The sequence below is a fragment of the Salmo trutta genome, unplaced genomic scaffold (genome assembly GCF_901001165.1).
Source record: "Salmo trutta unplaced genomic scaffold, fSalTru1.1, whole genome shotgun sequence".
Classification (NCBI taxonomy): domain Eukaryota; kingdom Metazoa; phylum Chordata; class Actinopteri; order Salmoniformes; family Salmonidae; genus Salmo; species Salmo trutta.
Genome location: NW_021823488.1, coordinates 643,367 through 659,626, shown reverse-complemented (window position 1 = coordinate 659,626; position 16,260 = coordinate 643,367).

The following is a 16,260-nucleotide window of genomic DNA, read 5'->3' as shown; positions in this document are numbered from 1 at the left end:
ATCAGAACTCCTCAAGAAACACCAGCAGAGGCTCACAGGGAAGAAATCTAATTGCTGCTCTGACTGTGGGATACGTTGCAAATATTCATCAGACCTTAAAATATACCCGAGAATACACACAGGAGAGAAACGTTATATCTGTGATCAATGTGGGAAGAGATTTACTCGGCTACAAACCCTGAAATCACACCAGAGAATACACACTGAAGAGAAACCTTGTAGCTGTAATCAATGTGGGAAGAGTTTTACTACATCTAGCCAGCTGATATTACACAAGAGAACACACACAAGAGAGAAAACTTATAGCTGTGATCAGTGTGGGAAGAGTTTTACTCGGCTACAAACCCTGAAATCACACCAGAGAATACACACTGGAGAGAAACCTTATAGCTGTAATCAATGTGGGAAGAGTTTTACTACATCTAGCCAGCTGATATTACACCAGAGAACACACACAGGAGAGAAACCTTATAGCTGTGATCAGTGTGGGAAGAGTTTTACTCGGCTACAAACCCTGAAATCACACCAGAGAATACACACTGGAGAGAAACCTTATAGCTGTAATCAATGTGGGAAGAGTTTTACTCAGCGAAACGGCCTGATAGTACACCAGAGAACACACACAGAAGAGAAACCTTATAGCTGTAATCAATGTGGGAAGAGGTTTACTCAAACAACCAACCTGATAGTACATCAGCGGACACACACAGGAGAGAAACCTTATAGCTGTGATCAGTGTGGGAAGAGTTTTACTACATCTAGCCAGCTGATATTACACCAGAGAACACACACAGGAGAGAGACCTTATAGCTGTGATCAGTGTGGGAAGAGTTTTACTCGGCTACAAACCCTGAAATCACACCAGAGAATACACACTGGAGAGAAACCTTATAGCTGTAATCAATGTTTGAAGATTTTTACTCAGCGAAACGGCCTGATAGTACACCAGAGAACACACACAGGAGAGAAATCTTATAGCTGTGATCAATGTGGGAAGAGTTTTACTTGGCTAAACAGCCTGGTATCACACCAGAGAACACACACAGGAGAGAAATCTTATAGATGTGATCAATGTGGGAAGAGGTACTCTGATAAAAGATCTCTGATTAAACATCAGAAAATACATGAAGGAGTTTCATGATATCAATGAAATAATGTCACAATGTAGAATGTTTTAACATTGTAGTAGGAGTATTTTAATGATATCACAATGTAGAATGTTTTTAACATTGTAGAAGCAGTATTTTAATGATGTCACAATGTAGAACCCTAAACGTTTGTCCCCTGTTCTATTGATTTCAGCATGATATGGATATTAGCCTCAGGGGGAAAATCCAGGCTCTGAATTGAAAGAGTTACTATTTATGAGATTTCACAAAGAGTAACTAACACAAAAAGAGCTGTGTTACACTTACCACGTTGGTGACCCACTTGAATCAAAATGTATCTGGCTGTTTTCTACAAATTGTCCTCTAACCAGGGATGTACACATTATTCCCAGATTCCGTGTGGTTTTTGAGCTGTTAGTTTTAACAGGATGTGCAACCTCATCTCCCTCCTCTCGGCACAATTGATTTCAACATGATATCGATGAGTGATGACAAATAAGTGTTGTGTTCCTTTGTTCAGCGACCCCTACATTTAAATGCATCACTCCAAAATGTAGCTGACTGTCTTCTGCAGGTTGTCCTCTAACCAGTGAGGTAAAAGATATCTCCATTTCCATGTATTTTTTGTTTTGTTGTGTTAGTTTCAAGAGCAGATTCAACCTGATTTCCCCTCAAATGGATATAAGATTTGTGTTTTGCGTTTAGCCAGTGAGTTGCTATGGATCTTTATTTATTTTGACTGCATGTTTTTCCGTATTGGAGATGAGTTTTGTATAATCTAGTGGACGGAACGCTTCTTCAACAACTGCAGCCACCTCGGTAGCTCGCTAGCCGACAAAGTCGGAACATTCAAGCTGTTTAGACAATTTCGTGGTTTAATTGCCACTGTGATTTAAACATAGTACTACATTTTATGTAATATTTACGTTGTAAGTCAGCTAGCTGGCTGGTTAAGTTAGCACTAGTCTAGTTGCTAATGCTAACTAGCTATTATCCCCGACCATGAGTTCACTAAGCTACTCTCCTCCTGTTAAAGAAGAGGAGGTCTGCTGGACGGAGAAAGAAGCTCTGGTGAAAGAGGAGGAGGAAGAGGAGGCTGTTACAATACAAAAACAAGTAGAGGGTGAGGCTGTTACCGTGAAAGAAGAAGAGGAAGACGCCTTCAGAGAGGAGGAGGATGTTACTGTGAAAGAAGATGAAGAGGTGGAAGATGCAGTTTTTTGGAATGAAGGATGAAGAGGGGGAGATTACTGTCACATTAGAGGAGGACGAAGAAGAGAAGACTGGAGAACTTATTAACACCAGTAAATACAGTGAGTACTATCTAATAAAACAGGGACATTGATCTGATTAACACCAGTAAATACAGTGAGTACTATCTAATAAAACAGGGACATTGATCTGATTAACACCAGTAAATACAGTGAGTACTATCTAATAAAACATGGACATTGATCTGATTAACACCAGTAAATACAGTGAGTACTATCTAATAAAACAGGGACATTGATCTAATTAACAGCAGGACATACAGTGAGTACTATCTAATAAAACAGGGGCATTGATCTGATTAACACCAGTAAATACAGTGAGTACTATCTTATCAAACAGGGACATTGATCTGATTAACACCAGTAAATATAGTGAGTACTATCTTATAAAACAGGGACATTGATCTGATTAACACCAGTAAATACATATAGTACTATCTTATAAAACAGGGACACAAACTCTGCAGTTGTTGAACTAATGTGTGATTTTTAAAAGGGCATTCTACACTTGAATATGTTTTTGTACTGTGTGAATTGTTCATGACGTCCTCAAGGGATTTTTAAACTTTTCCTGTTGAAAAGGGATATATAAATATATAAATAAATATATAAATACAGTAAAGTATAAACACACTAAAGGGAAACAAACAAATGTTTTGAGCAAAATAGTGTTTTTTTAACAACTGCAAACTAGAAGGAGTGAGGGATGTCATAGTAAGGCCTTCAAGGAGTTGGCTTGATGGGAAGTCGTGATGTCATCCAATAGGAGACTGATCTTCATGTGAATATTCATTATTCTTTTTAAAATCCTTCCTGTTCTGTCAAGTTGGTTGTTGATCATTGCTAGAAAGCCATTTTCTCGTCTTGCATTGACTTTCAAGACGATTTAAGTCCAAACTGTAACTAGGCCACTCAGGAACATTCAATGTCATCTTGGTAAGCTCCTCCAGTGTAGATTTGGCCTTGTGGTTTAGGTTATTGTCCTGTTAGGACAGTTTTTTGTATTCAGATCTCTGAAATGCTCTCTACCTACGTAACATTTAGTGTCTCCTTATGTTACGCTGGGAAAACAGTTTTCATGGGAACAGAAATCCTAAATCATTTCAGTTTGCTAAATCCAATGGTTCTAACCTAGAGTCGCCTTAACTTTATTGACAACACCCAAATGGATACTGTCATTAACGCGGTTCTTCAATAATTACACATAATACTTAATACTGTAGCTGTTTAGTTACAGTCACATGTTCAACTATCATCAGCTGATCCAGGAAATTATTTTCTGAATGACAGTCACATGACAAACATCACGACATGCAACAACAACCAAAGTGCTTCTTCATTCTTTACTCTGGTAAAGACAGTTATGCTGTGCTCCATGTTGGATCCAACATCCCAAACAAATCGATGTTTATAATGTGTTACTGTCTGGCTGATTTACAGTAGGGTCTCGTTAGTCTGTTTGTGCACAGAGATACGCTCCACGTTGGATCCAACATCCCTACTTTGCTCATAATGTGTAGAGAACTGTTCCTTGATGGATAGGCTATTGTTCAACACACAGAGCTATTTTCCTTTATTCAGGACATTTAGAATGACAACACATTACCAGATATACTACATCCATAACTAGTGGTTTCCTCATTACCAGATATACTACATCCATAACTAGTGGTTTCCTATTTACCAGATATACTAAATCAAATCAAATTTATTTATATAGCCCTTCTTACATCAGCTGATATCTCAAAGTACTGTACAGAAAACCCAGCCTAAAACCCCAAACAGCAAATAATGCAGGTGTAGAAGCACGGTGGCTAGGAAAAACTCCCTAGAAAGGCCAAAACCTAGGAAGAAACCTAGAGAGGAACCAGGCTATGAGGGGTGGCCAGTCCTCTTCTGGCTGTGCCGGGTGGAGATTACAACAGAACATGGCCAAGATGTTCAAATGTTCATAAATGACCAGCATGGTTAAATAATAATAATCACAGTAGTTGTCGAGGGTGCAACAAGTCAGCACCTCAAGAGTAAATGTCAGTTGGCTTTTCATAGCCGATCATTGAGAGTATCTCTACCGCTCTTGCTGTCTCTAGAGAGTTGAAAACAGCAGGTCTGAGACAGGTAGCACGTCCGGTGAACAGGTCAGGGTTCCATAGCCGCAGGCAGAACAGTTGAAACTGGAGCAGCAGCATGGCCAGGTGGACTGGGGACAGCAAGGAGTCATCATGTCAGGTAGTCCTGAGGCATGGTCCTAGGGCTCAGGTCCTCCGAGAGATAGAGAGAATTAGAGAGAGCATACTTAAATTCACACAGGACACCGGATAAGATAGGAGAAATACTCCAGATATAACCTGTTGAGGCCAGGGGGCAGGATCTAATCCCGGTATTGGGATTCATTGTCATGTGACCATGGCGGGGAATTCAAAACTGCAAGAGTAATCATTTCAAATAATCAAATAAACTATTTTCCTCCATTTGAAAGATATATCTCCTAAATCTAACCACGCTGTCCGATTTTCAGAGGCATTACGGAGAATGCATAAAGTTAGGTTATGTGAGGAGAGTACATTGACAATAGCTGCGTGTAATGTTTAGCCAATTCAAAGAAGGGCATCAACAGACAGAAAACTAGCTAGAATTATGCACTTACCTTTGACAATCTGCATCAGATGACACTCATAGGACATTATGTTATACAATACATGCATTTTTAGTTCCATCAAGTTCATATTTATATCCAAAAACAGCATTTACAGTCGCGGTGAAATTCAGAATTTTTTTCGGCTCGAATGCACCCAGTGAATCCAGCATTACAAATCACGGAATTACTATTCGAAAACATTGGTAAATTATAATATTGTCATTCAAAGAATAATATATTATCATCTCGTAATTGCTACCGAATGGCCAGATCTCAAAATAACTTTACTGGGAAATCACATTTTGCATAAACTGGGTACTATGCTAACAACAATAAGCTATATGCTAAGCTAAGCTAAGCTATACCGTTAGCATTAGCATCATCTAATATCGATAATAACATTCTAAATATCCCCTTACCTTTGATTATCTCCATCAGAAGGCGCTGCCAGAGATCCCAGGTCCAGAACAAATGTGGTTTCTTTTGACAAAGTTCATAATTTATGTCCAAATAGTTAGCGTTCAGTAGGCTCCCACAAAATGAGGTGGGCAGTGTAAAGTCACGTCGAAAAGCTAAAGAAAACCTAGTAAATAATCTATTTACGTTTGTTTAAACATGTCAAACGTTGTTTAGCATTAATCTTTTGGTCCATTTTTAACGTGAAACATCAGTAAACATCAGTAATATTTTCACACAACCTATCAAGTGTCTAGAATAAACGATTATGACAAAGACACTCTTCTCATATTCATGCGCAGGCGCAAAAAATGAAGTGATGACGTGTCAACTTGTAAGCTTTCTAATTCGGTCTGTATTCATGACAGATGCTTCCAACAACTTTCTAAAGATCGTTGACATCTAGTGGAAGCCGTAGGAGTTGCGAACTGAATCCTTTCTCACTGTGGTATCTTTAAAACAATGACACTAAATAGTACAGTCACAAAATTCTCATTTTTTAAAATCTATTTTTCACAGGTTTTTGCCTGCAATATGAGTTTTGTTATACTTACAGACACCATTCAAACTGTTTTAGAAAATTCAGAGTGTTTTCTATCCAAACCTAAACAATAATATGCATATTCTAGCTTCTGAGTTGGTGTAGGAGGCAGTTAAAAATGCGCACATATTCTTTTCCAAAATTCTCAATACTGCCCCCTAGCCCGTAGAGGATAACAGACTGATCCTAGCCCGCCGACACATAAACTGCTGCAGCATAAATACTGGAGGCTGAGACAGGAGGGGTCAGGAGACACTGTGGCCCCATCCAATGATACCCCCGGACAGGGCCAAACAGGAAGGATATAACCCCACCCACTTTGCCAAAGCACAGCCCCCACACCACTAAAGGGTTTCCTCAACCACCAACTTACCATCCTAAGACAAGGCCGAGTATAGCCCACAAAGATCTCCGCCACGGCACAACCCAAGGGGGGAGCCAACCCAGACAGGAAGACCACGTCAGTGACTCAACCCACTCAAGTGACGCACCCCTCCTAGGGGCGGCATGGAAGAACATCAATAAGCCAGTGACTCAGCCCCTGTAATAGGGTTAGAGGCAGAGAATCCCAGTGGAGAGAGGGGAACCGGCCAGGCAGAGACAGCAAGGGCGGTTCGTTGCTTCAGAGCCTTTCCGTTCACCTTCACACTCCTGGGCCAGACTACACTCAATCATAGGACCCACTGAAGAGATGAGTCTTCAGTAAAGACTTAAAGGTTGAGACCGAGTCTGCATCTCTCACATGGGTAGGCAGACCATTCCATAAAAATGGAGCTCTATAGGAGAAAGCCCTGCTTCCAGCTGTTTGCTTAGAAATTCTAGGGACAATTAGGAGGCCTGCGGCTTGTGACCGTAGCGTACGTGTAGGTATGTACGGCAGGACCAAATCGGAAAGATAGGTAGGAGCAAGCCCACGTAATGCTTTGTAGGTTAGCAGTAAGACCTTGAAATCAGCCCTTGCCTTAACAGGAAGCCAGTGTAGGGAGGCTAGCACTGGAGTAATATGATGAAAATGTTGGTTCTAGTCAGGATTCTAAGAGCCGTGTTTAGCACTAACTGAAGTTTATTTAGTGCTTTATCCGGGTAGCCGGAAAGTAGAGCATTGCAGTAGTCCAACCTAGAAGTAACAAAAGCATGGATTAATTTTTCTGCATCATTTTTGGAAAGAAAGTTTCTGATTTTTGCAATGTTACGTAGATGGAAAAAAGCTGTCCTTGAAACAGTCTTGATATGTTCTTCAAAAGAGAGATCAGGGTCCAGAGTAATGCCGAGGTCCTTCACAGTTTTATTTGAGACGACTGTACAACCGTCAAGATTAATTGTCAGATTTAACAGAAGATCTCTTTGTTTCTTGGGACCTAGAACAAGCATCTCTGTTTTGTCCAAGTTTATAAGTAGAACGTTTGCAGCCATCCACTTCCTTATGTCTGAAACACAGGCTTCTAGCGAGGGCAATTTTGGGGCTTCACCAAGTTCCATTGAAATGTACAACTGTGTGTCATCTGCATAGCAGTGAAATTTAACCTTATGTTTTCGAATGACATCCACAAGAGGTAAAATATATAGTGAAAACAACAATAGTGGTCCTAAAACAGAACCTTGAGGAACACTGAAATTTACAGTTGATTTGTCAGAGGACAAACCATTCACAGAGACAAACTGATATCTTTCCGACAGATAAGATCTAAACCAGGCCAGAACTTGTCCGTGTAGACCAATTTGGGTTTCCAATCTCTCCAAAAGAATGTGGTGATCGATGGTATCAAAAGCAGCACTAAGATCTAGGAGCATGAGGACAGATGCAGAGCCTCGGTCTGACACCATTAAAAGGTAATTTACCACCTTCACAAGTGCAGTCTCAGTGCTATGATGGGGTCTAAAACCAGACTGAAGCGTTTCGTATACATTGTTTGTCTTCAGGAAGGCAGTGAGTTGCTGCGCTACAGCTTTTTCTAAAATATTTGAGAGGAATGGAAGATTCGATATAGGCCGATAGTTTTTTATATTTTCTGGGTCAAGGTTTGGCATTTCAAGAGAGGCTTTATTACTGCCACTTTTAGTGAGTTTGGTACACATCTGGTGGATAGAGAACCGTTTATTATGTTCAACATAGGAGGGCCAAGCACAGGAAGCAGCTCTTTCAGTAGTTTAGTTGGAATAGGGTCCAGTATGCAGCTTGAGGGTTTAGAGGCCATGATTATTTTCATCAATGTGTCAAGAGATATATTTCTAAAACACTTTAGTGTCTCCCTTGATCCTAGGTCCTGGCAGAGTTGTGCAGACTCAGGACAATGAAGCTTTGGAGGAATACGCGGATTTAAAGAGGAGTCCGTAATTTGCTTTCTAATGATCATAATCTTTTCCTCAAAGAAGTTCATGAATTTATTACTGCTGAAGTGAAAGCCATCCTCTCTTGGGGAATGCTGCTTTTTAGTTAGCTTTGCGACAGTATCAAAAAGAAATTTCGGATTGTTCTTATTTTCCTCAATTAAGTTGGAAAAATAGGATGATCGAGCAGCAGTGAGGGCTCTTCGATACTGCACGGTACTGTCTTTCCAAGCTAGTTGGAAGACTTCCAGTTTGGTGTGGTGCCATTTCCGTTCCAATTTTCTGGAAGCTTGCTTCAGAGCTCATGTATTTTCTGTATACCAGGGAGCTAGTTTCTTATGACAAATGTTTTTAGTTTTTAGGGGTGCAACTGCATCTCGGGTATTGCGCAAAATTAAATTGAGTTCCTCAGTTAGGTGGTTAACTGATTTTTGTCCTCTGATGTCCTTGGGTAGGCAGAGGGAGTCTGGAAGGGCGTCAAGGAATCTTTGGGTTGTCTGAGAATTTAGAGCACGGCTTTTGATGCTCCTTGGTTGGGATCTGAGCAGATTATTTGTTGCGATTGCAAACATAATAAAATGGTGGTCAAATAGTCCAGGATTATGAGGAAAAACATTAAGATCCACAACATTTATTCCACGGGACAAAACTAGGTCCAGAGTATGACTGTGGCAGTGAGTAGGTCCAGAGGACATGTTGGACAAAACCCACTGAGTCGATGATGGCTCCGAAAGCCTTTTGGAGTGGGTCTGTGGACTTTTCCATGTGAATATTAAAGTCAGCAAAAATTAGAATATTATCTGCTGTGACTACAATGTCCGATAGGAACTCAGGGAACTCAGTGAGGAACGCTGTATATGGCCCTGGAGGCCTGTAAACAGTAGCTATAAAAAGTGATTGAGTAGGCTGCATAGATTTCATGACTAGAAGCTCAAAAGACGAAAACTTTTTTTTTTTTGTAAATTGAAATTTGCTATCGTAAATGTTAGCAACACCACCGCCTTTGCGGGATGCACGGGGGATATGGTCACTAGTGTAACCAGGAGGTGAGGCCTCATTTAACACAGTAAATTCATCAGGCTTAAGCCATGTTTCAGTCAGGCCAATCACATCAAGATTATGATCAGTGATTAGTTCATTGACTATAACTGCCTTGGAAGTGAGGGATCTAACATTAAGTAGCCCTATTTTGAGATGTGAGGTATCACGATTTCTTTCAATAATGGCAGGAATGGAGGAGGTCTTTATTCTAGTGAGATTGCTAAGGCGAACACCGCCATGTTTAGTTTTGCCCAACCTAGGTCGAGGCACAGACACGGTCTCAACGGGGATAGCTGAGCTGAATACACTGACTGTGCTAGTGGCAGACTCCACTAAGCTGGCAGGCTGGCTAACAGCCTGCTGCCTGGCCTGCACCCTATTTCATTGTGGAGCTAGGGGAGAAATCCCTACATCCCTACATCCATAACTAGTGGTTTCCTCATTACCAGATATAGTACATCCATAACTAGTGGTTTCCTCATTACCAGATATACTACATCCATAACTAGCGGTTTCCTCAATACCAGATATACTACATCCATAACTAGTGGTTTCCTCATTACCAGATATACTACATCCATAACTAGTGGTTTCCTCATTACCAGATATACTACATCCATAACTAGTGGTTTCCTCATTACCAGATATACTACATCCATAACTAGTGGTTTCCTCAATACCAGATATACTACATCCATAACTAGTGGTTTCCTCATTACCAGATATGCTACATCCATAACTAGTGGTTTCCTCATTACCAGATATACTACATCCATAACTAGTGGTTTCCTCATTACCAGATATACTACATCCATAACTAGTGGTTTCCTCATTACCAGATATACTACATCCATAACTAGTGGTTTCCTCATTACCAGATATACTACATCCATAACTAGTGGTTTCCTCATTACCAGATATACTACATCCATAACTAGTGGTTCCCTCATTACCAGATATACTACATCCATAACTAGTGGTTTCCTCATTACCAGATATACTACATCCATAACTAGTGGTTTCCTCATTACCAGATATACTACATCCATAACTAGTGGTTTCCTCATTACCAGATATACTACATCCATAACTAGTGGTTTCCTCATTACCAGATATACTACATCCATAACTAGTGGTTTCCTCATTACCAGATATACTACATCCATAACTAGTGGTTTCCTCATTACCAGATATACTACATCCATAACTAGTGGTTTCCTCATTACCAGATATACTACATCCATGACTAGTGGTTTCCTCATTAGAATGGAGGAGTTTCTACAACCAAATTGCGTGTGCATCGCTGCAATTTTAGCAAACACAGAAAGGGGCCTATATTGGAGGCCAAAAGTCATCTGGCACACTGCTTAGGTCTTGACTGTCTTAAGATAGTCTTGTCAAATGTTGTACAACTTCATGGGTACTCTCTGGTCATCCCTTTTTACCTCAAATAAACAGTGGATTTCTGCTGTTGTGGGCATTTAACCATCTGTATGACTTTGTTGTTCACACAGGAGAGAGACGGGACTATCGTGGATCCTCTGGGGAGCCTCAACAACCTCATGATGCTGAAGAGGCAGAGAAGAGTCTCTCCAGATCAGAACACCTCACGAAACACCTGCAGAGACCCACAGGGAAGAGAACTCACTGCTGCTCTGACTGTGGGAAAAGATTCACCTCATCAGAAAAACTTAAAATACATCAAAGAATTCACACTGAAGAGAAACCTTTTGGCTGTTCTCAATGTGGGAAGAGTTTTACCAAGTCAAGAAGCCTGATATCACATCAGAGAACACACACAGGAGAGAAACCTTTTAGCTGTAATCAATGTGGAAGGAGTTATGCCCTGTTAGGTAGCCTGACAGCACATCAGAGAACACACACAGGAGAGAAACCTTTTAGCTGTACTCAATGTGGGAAGAGTTTTTTTCGTTCTAGCTGTCTGAAGAAACACCAGAAAACACACACAGGAGAGAAACCTTTTAGCTGTAATCAATGTGGGAAGAGTTTTACCCAGTCAAGAAGCCTGATATCACATCAGAGAACACACACAGGAGAGAAAGCTTTTAGCTGTAATCAATGTGGAAGGAGTTATGCCCTGTTCGGTAGCCTGACAGCACATCAGAGAACACACACAGGAGAGAAATCCTTTAGCTGTACTCAATGTGGGAAGAGTTTTTTTCGTTCTAGCCATCTGAAGAGACACCAGAAAACACACACAGGAGAGAAATCTTTTAGCTGTAATCAATGTGGAAAGAGTTTTACCCAGTCAAGAAGCCTGATATCACATCAGAGAACACACACAGGAGAGAAACGAGAGAAACCATATAGCTGTACTCAATGTGGGAAGAGTTTTTTTCGTTCTAGCCATCTGAAGGTACACCATAGAACACACACAGGAGATAAATCATATAGCTGTACTCAATGTGGGAAGAGTTTTTTTTGTTCTAGCAGTCTGAAGGTACACCATAGAACACACACAGGAGAGATACGAGAGAAATCATATAGCTGTACTCAATGTGGGAAGAGTTTTTTTCGTTCTAGCCATCTGAAGATACACCATAGAACACACACAGGAGAGAAACCTTTTAGCTGTGATCAATGTGGGAAGAGTTTTACTACATCTGGCCAGCTGACTATACACCAGAGAACACACACAGGAGAGAAACCTTATAGCTGTGATCAATGTGGGAAGAGCTACTCTAGTAAAAGACCTCTGATTAAACATCAGAAAATACATGAAGGAGTTGTTTCATGATATCAATGAATTAATGTCACAATGTAGAATGTTTTAACATTGTAGTAGGAGTATTTTAATGATGTCACAATGTAGAACCCTAAACGTTTGTCCCCTGTTCTATTGATTTCAACATGATATGGATATTAGCCTCAGGGGGAAAATCCAGGCTCTGAAATGGAAGAGTTACTATTTATGAGATTTAATAAAAAGTGACAAAAAAAATGTGTTACACTTACCACGTTGGTTACCCACTTGAATCAAAATGCAACACTTCAAAATGTTTAGGTTTTCAATTTATCACAAACTGTTTCTACATATTGGTTAGTGATTTGGACACGTTAAAACTGTGTTTTGACATTGCACTATTCTCATTTAGCAAAATGCCATTGAAAAGACGTTGAAAATAAGACTATGCCCGAAGTCCAATATATGTTTGGTTGTAGTTGAAAGTGAAAGTTGAAAAGATGTCTTTTCTGGTCGTTTTTTCAATGACTTGAAAATAACTTAATGTCAACGTACTTGCAGCCTATACACATGGACGCAGTATAATAAATTGGTCTATAATCAATTTTATTAACAATCCTACATCACTCCAGTATTTCTTTACAACATTCAAGTGCTAATTGTCTTTATTCCACTACTGAAGAAGCATGACTCAAATCACCTCATATTTCAAACATCCAGCCTGACAAGAGATACGTTTTATTATTTCATGCCTCACCCTTAAGTTAATTATTGCCAATACATATTAACAAAGGGGTGTACATTTGGTTTGATATTTAATATTTACAATTCATGTAACATTTAGTAATCATAATTATTTATGCAACCAACTGACAATTTTTGGGTACAATTATATTGACATTGTTGCCCTGCTTTTAGAATATCTGGGTTCATTCTCAGATGTGCCAACCCAAATGTACTAGAGCATGACATTGGGGACTGGGCCCGATCCAACAACATGCCTATCGAGATATTGCAGGAGTTTGCTCTTGAAATCAGACATGACTAATACAATTTGATTTGATTTTTGTTTGGGCTTGTTCCAACGGGACGAGAGTTCTAGAAGCTAGTGAGTTTTAGGAAGACGAGAGTTCTAGAAGCTAGTGAGTTTTAGGAAGACGAGAGTTCTAGAAGCTAGTTAGTTTTAGGAAGACGAGAGTTCTAGAAGCTAGTGAGTTTTAGGAAGACGAGAGTTCTAGAAGCTAGTGAGTTTTAGGAAGACGAGAGTTCTAGAAGCTAGTGGGATTTAGAAAGAGGAGAGTTCTAGAAGCTAGTGAGTTTTAGGAAGACGAGAGTTCTAGAAGCTAGTGAGTTTTAGGATTCTATAGAAGAAAAAGGAGAAAAATTATATGATTGTATATTATTATTTAGAAGTACGTGTTTTTTGTTGTTTTTAATTGTTGACAGCCAGTAGACACCATGTTAGTATTGAAGAAGGTGAAGCGTTGTAGTTGATTATAATGTGAAATGGAAGTTGTTTTCTGTTGGTGGTGAGCAAACTTGTCCAACAAAAATATAGGATATATTTGTTGTCATAAGGGGGAAGGTGTTACAGGCTTTGGTTTTTCCATTTATGTTTTGAGGTTGGACTTTAGCACGTCTAGCTCGTTAGCACGTCTAGCTCGTCAGCACGTCTAGCCCGTCAGCACGTCTAGCCCGTCAGCACGTCTAGCTCGTTAGCACGTCTAGCCCGTCAGCACGTCTAGCCCGTCAGCACGTCTAGCTCGTTAGCACGTCTAGCCCGTCAGCACGTGTAGCTCGTTAGCACGTAGGACGCACTGATTGGTGTCACCTCGTTAGTCAGTATGTGTTACACCTGTGCTGGCTTGTCCATCTCGTTAGTGGGAAGGTGTTTCACCTGAGCTGGTCCAGGTTCTATTTAAGAGTGTCTGGCCCAGTGCTCCAGTTGTCTTGATACATGTGGAGAGTCAACACCTTTAGTTGCTCCACCTTTTTGGTTTGCTTCCTGTCTTTAAGTTTGGTGTGGGTTTTTCTTTTGTTTTCCTCTTCTTGGGCAGATTTAGTGGGTCTCATGGTGGGTGTCTTTTAGGTCCCAGTTGTTGTTACTAGTCAACTTTCAGTGGACACCCCCATAGTGTCTTTCAGAGCCCCTCCTAAAACCCCACCTGTTTAGTTGTGGTTGTTGTCAATGACTCTTTGTTAGTTCTCTCTTCTATTTAAGGGACATTTCTGGTTTCCTGCTGGGGAATGTAACAACAAACAATGTAGTAAAACAAGCTGATATTTTGGGTTGGATGTTGCATCCAATTAATATTTTAATCTATGTCATTTCCTTAGATTGTTTGAGTCTTTCAGTTAATCTTTTTTATCTTATGTTTGTTGTGGTAAATATTTGTTTATTTTCATTGTTTTTTCCTGTGAAGCCATTGTGTTGCATCCATGTCTGACATTTGCTGTATAAATAAAGCTTGATTTGAACATATTGCAAAACAAATTAACCCAATGACTGACCAATCAACAGACTCCTGGTCCCTGTTAGTATGAAACCAGTATCAATCCCACTTTTCCAGCCTGCTGAAGGCGTGGTGGAGTGGTAAACACCACCCCCGGCTCTACCAGGGGCTTGAGGTGGTCTCCCACAGCTCTGCTTATGTCATGTTCTGTGGCCTTGCTGTTCCATTTCTGACTGTCCCTGCAACACAGAAACACATTTAGTCATATTATATAAAACACTCAAAGTAATGGATATGGAGCATCTATGGCCTCAGTTACACCTGGCACCTAAATGTGACATCTGTCATCTGATCACTCCAAGCTGCATTAGGTTCAGATCTACCAGGTTGGGCCTTTGACATAGTCTGGACGCAGTCAGGCCACTGATTATGCATAAGCAATGTAAAGAGATGGGGTGAATGAGTGGGGAAAAATACATTTGACACAAATTACCTTCAGAAATCAAATGTTGTTGGTCACATACAGGTGTTCAGCAGATGTTATTGCAGGTGTAGCGAAATGCTTGTCCTTCTAGTTCCCACAGTGCAGCAATATCTAACAATTAATATCTAACAATTTCACAACAAATACCTAATACACACAAATCTAAGGTAAGGAATGGAATTAGGAATATATAAATATATGGATAAACAATGTCAGAGCAGCATAGACTGAGATACAGTTTATACATATGAGATGAGAAATGATATGTAAACATTATTAAAGGGCCAATAATTTCATGATGCCTGTTTAACAGTCTGATGTCCTTGAGATAGAAGCTGTTTTTCTGTCTTTCGGTCTCAGCTTTGATGCACCTGTCCTGACCTCGCCTTCTGGATGATAGCAGGCTGAACAGGCAGTGGCTCGGGTAATAACAAAGAACAAATGTGTGTGCCTGAGGGGAAATTAACTTTCATACAGCCAGAAGGGGTGAGAAATTACTCCAATATCAGAGGACAATTTGCACTAATGTAAATAAACATAGATGATGGAACATATTCCCTTTTGCTGACGTGATGAACCGCTAAGGGGACATAAATATTTACCATCTAAATCATGTGTGACCTCTCACCTCTCTGGCTGTAGAAGTGTTCTTCCTAACCAGTCCCTCAACAGCTCTCTGACTGAGCTCCACCCTCACTGGGTCTTCAGAGGAGAGGAAGGCTGAGGAGGGATGGAAGGATGAATGGATCAGTCAGTCAATAAAGTGTAGAGCTGCTGTCTGACAAAATCACTATTTTAGTAGTTCATTAAAGTAAATAAGGCTTTATGACTGCTGAATACCAACTATCAATCACTTAAATCATGTATTTTCAGGTAGAGATACATCCTTGGGACGTCCCTAGCCCATTGAAGTTGGCACTTTTAAATGGTTAAGGTTAGGGGTTAAGGTTAGGGTTTAGGGTAGGGATGTCCCAAGGATCCCAGATAGCATTGACCATTGTGCATTCTTCTGTCTCTTTTACATAGCAGGTGATGGGTTCTGACTTCTGAACTTGAAAATATTAAATATCCTTATTATGTGAAATTGAATGAAACAATAATGTATGTTGATGCTAATATGATGTACAATATTCCATGATGTTTCTATATGATAACAATAGCGTAAAAAATTGAATATACAATTTTTTTAACAGTTTCACAAATTCATTTTAATTAACTTAATCATTATGATTCAA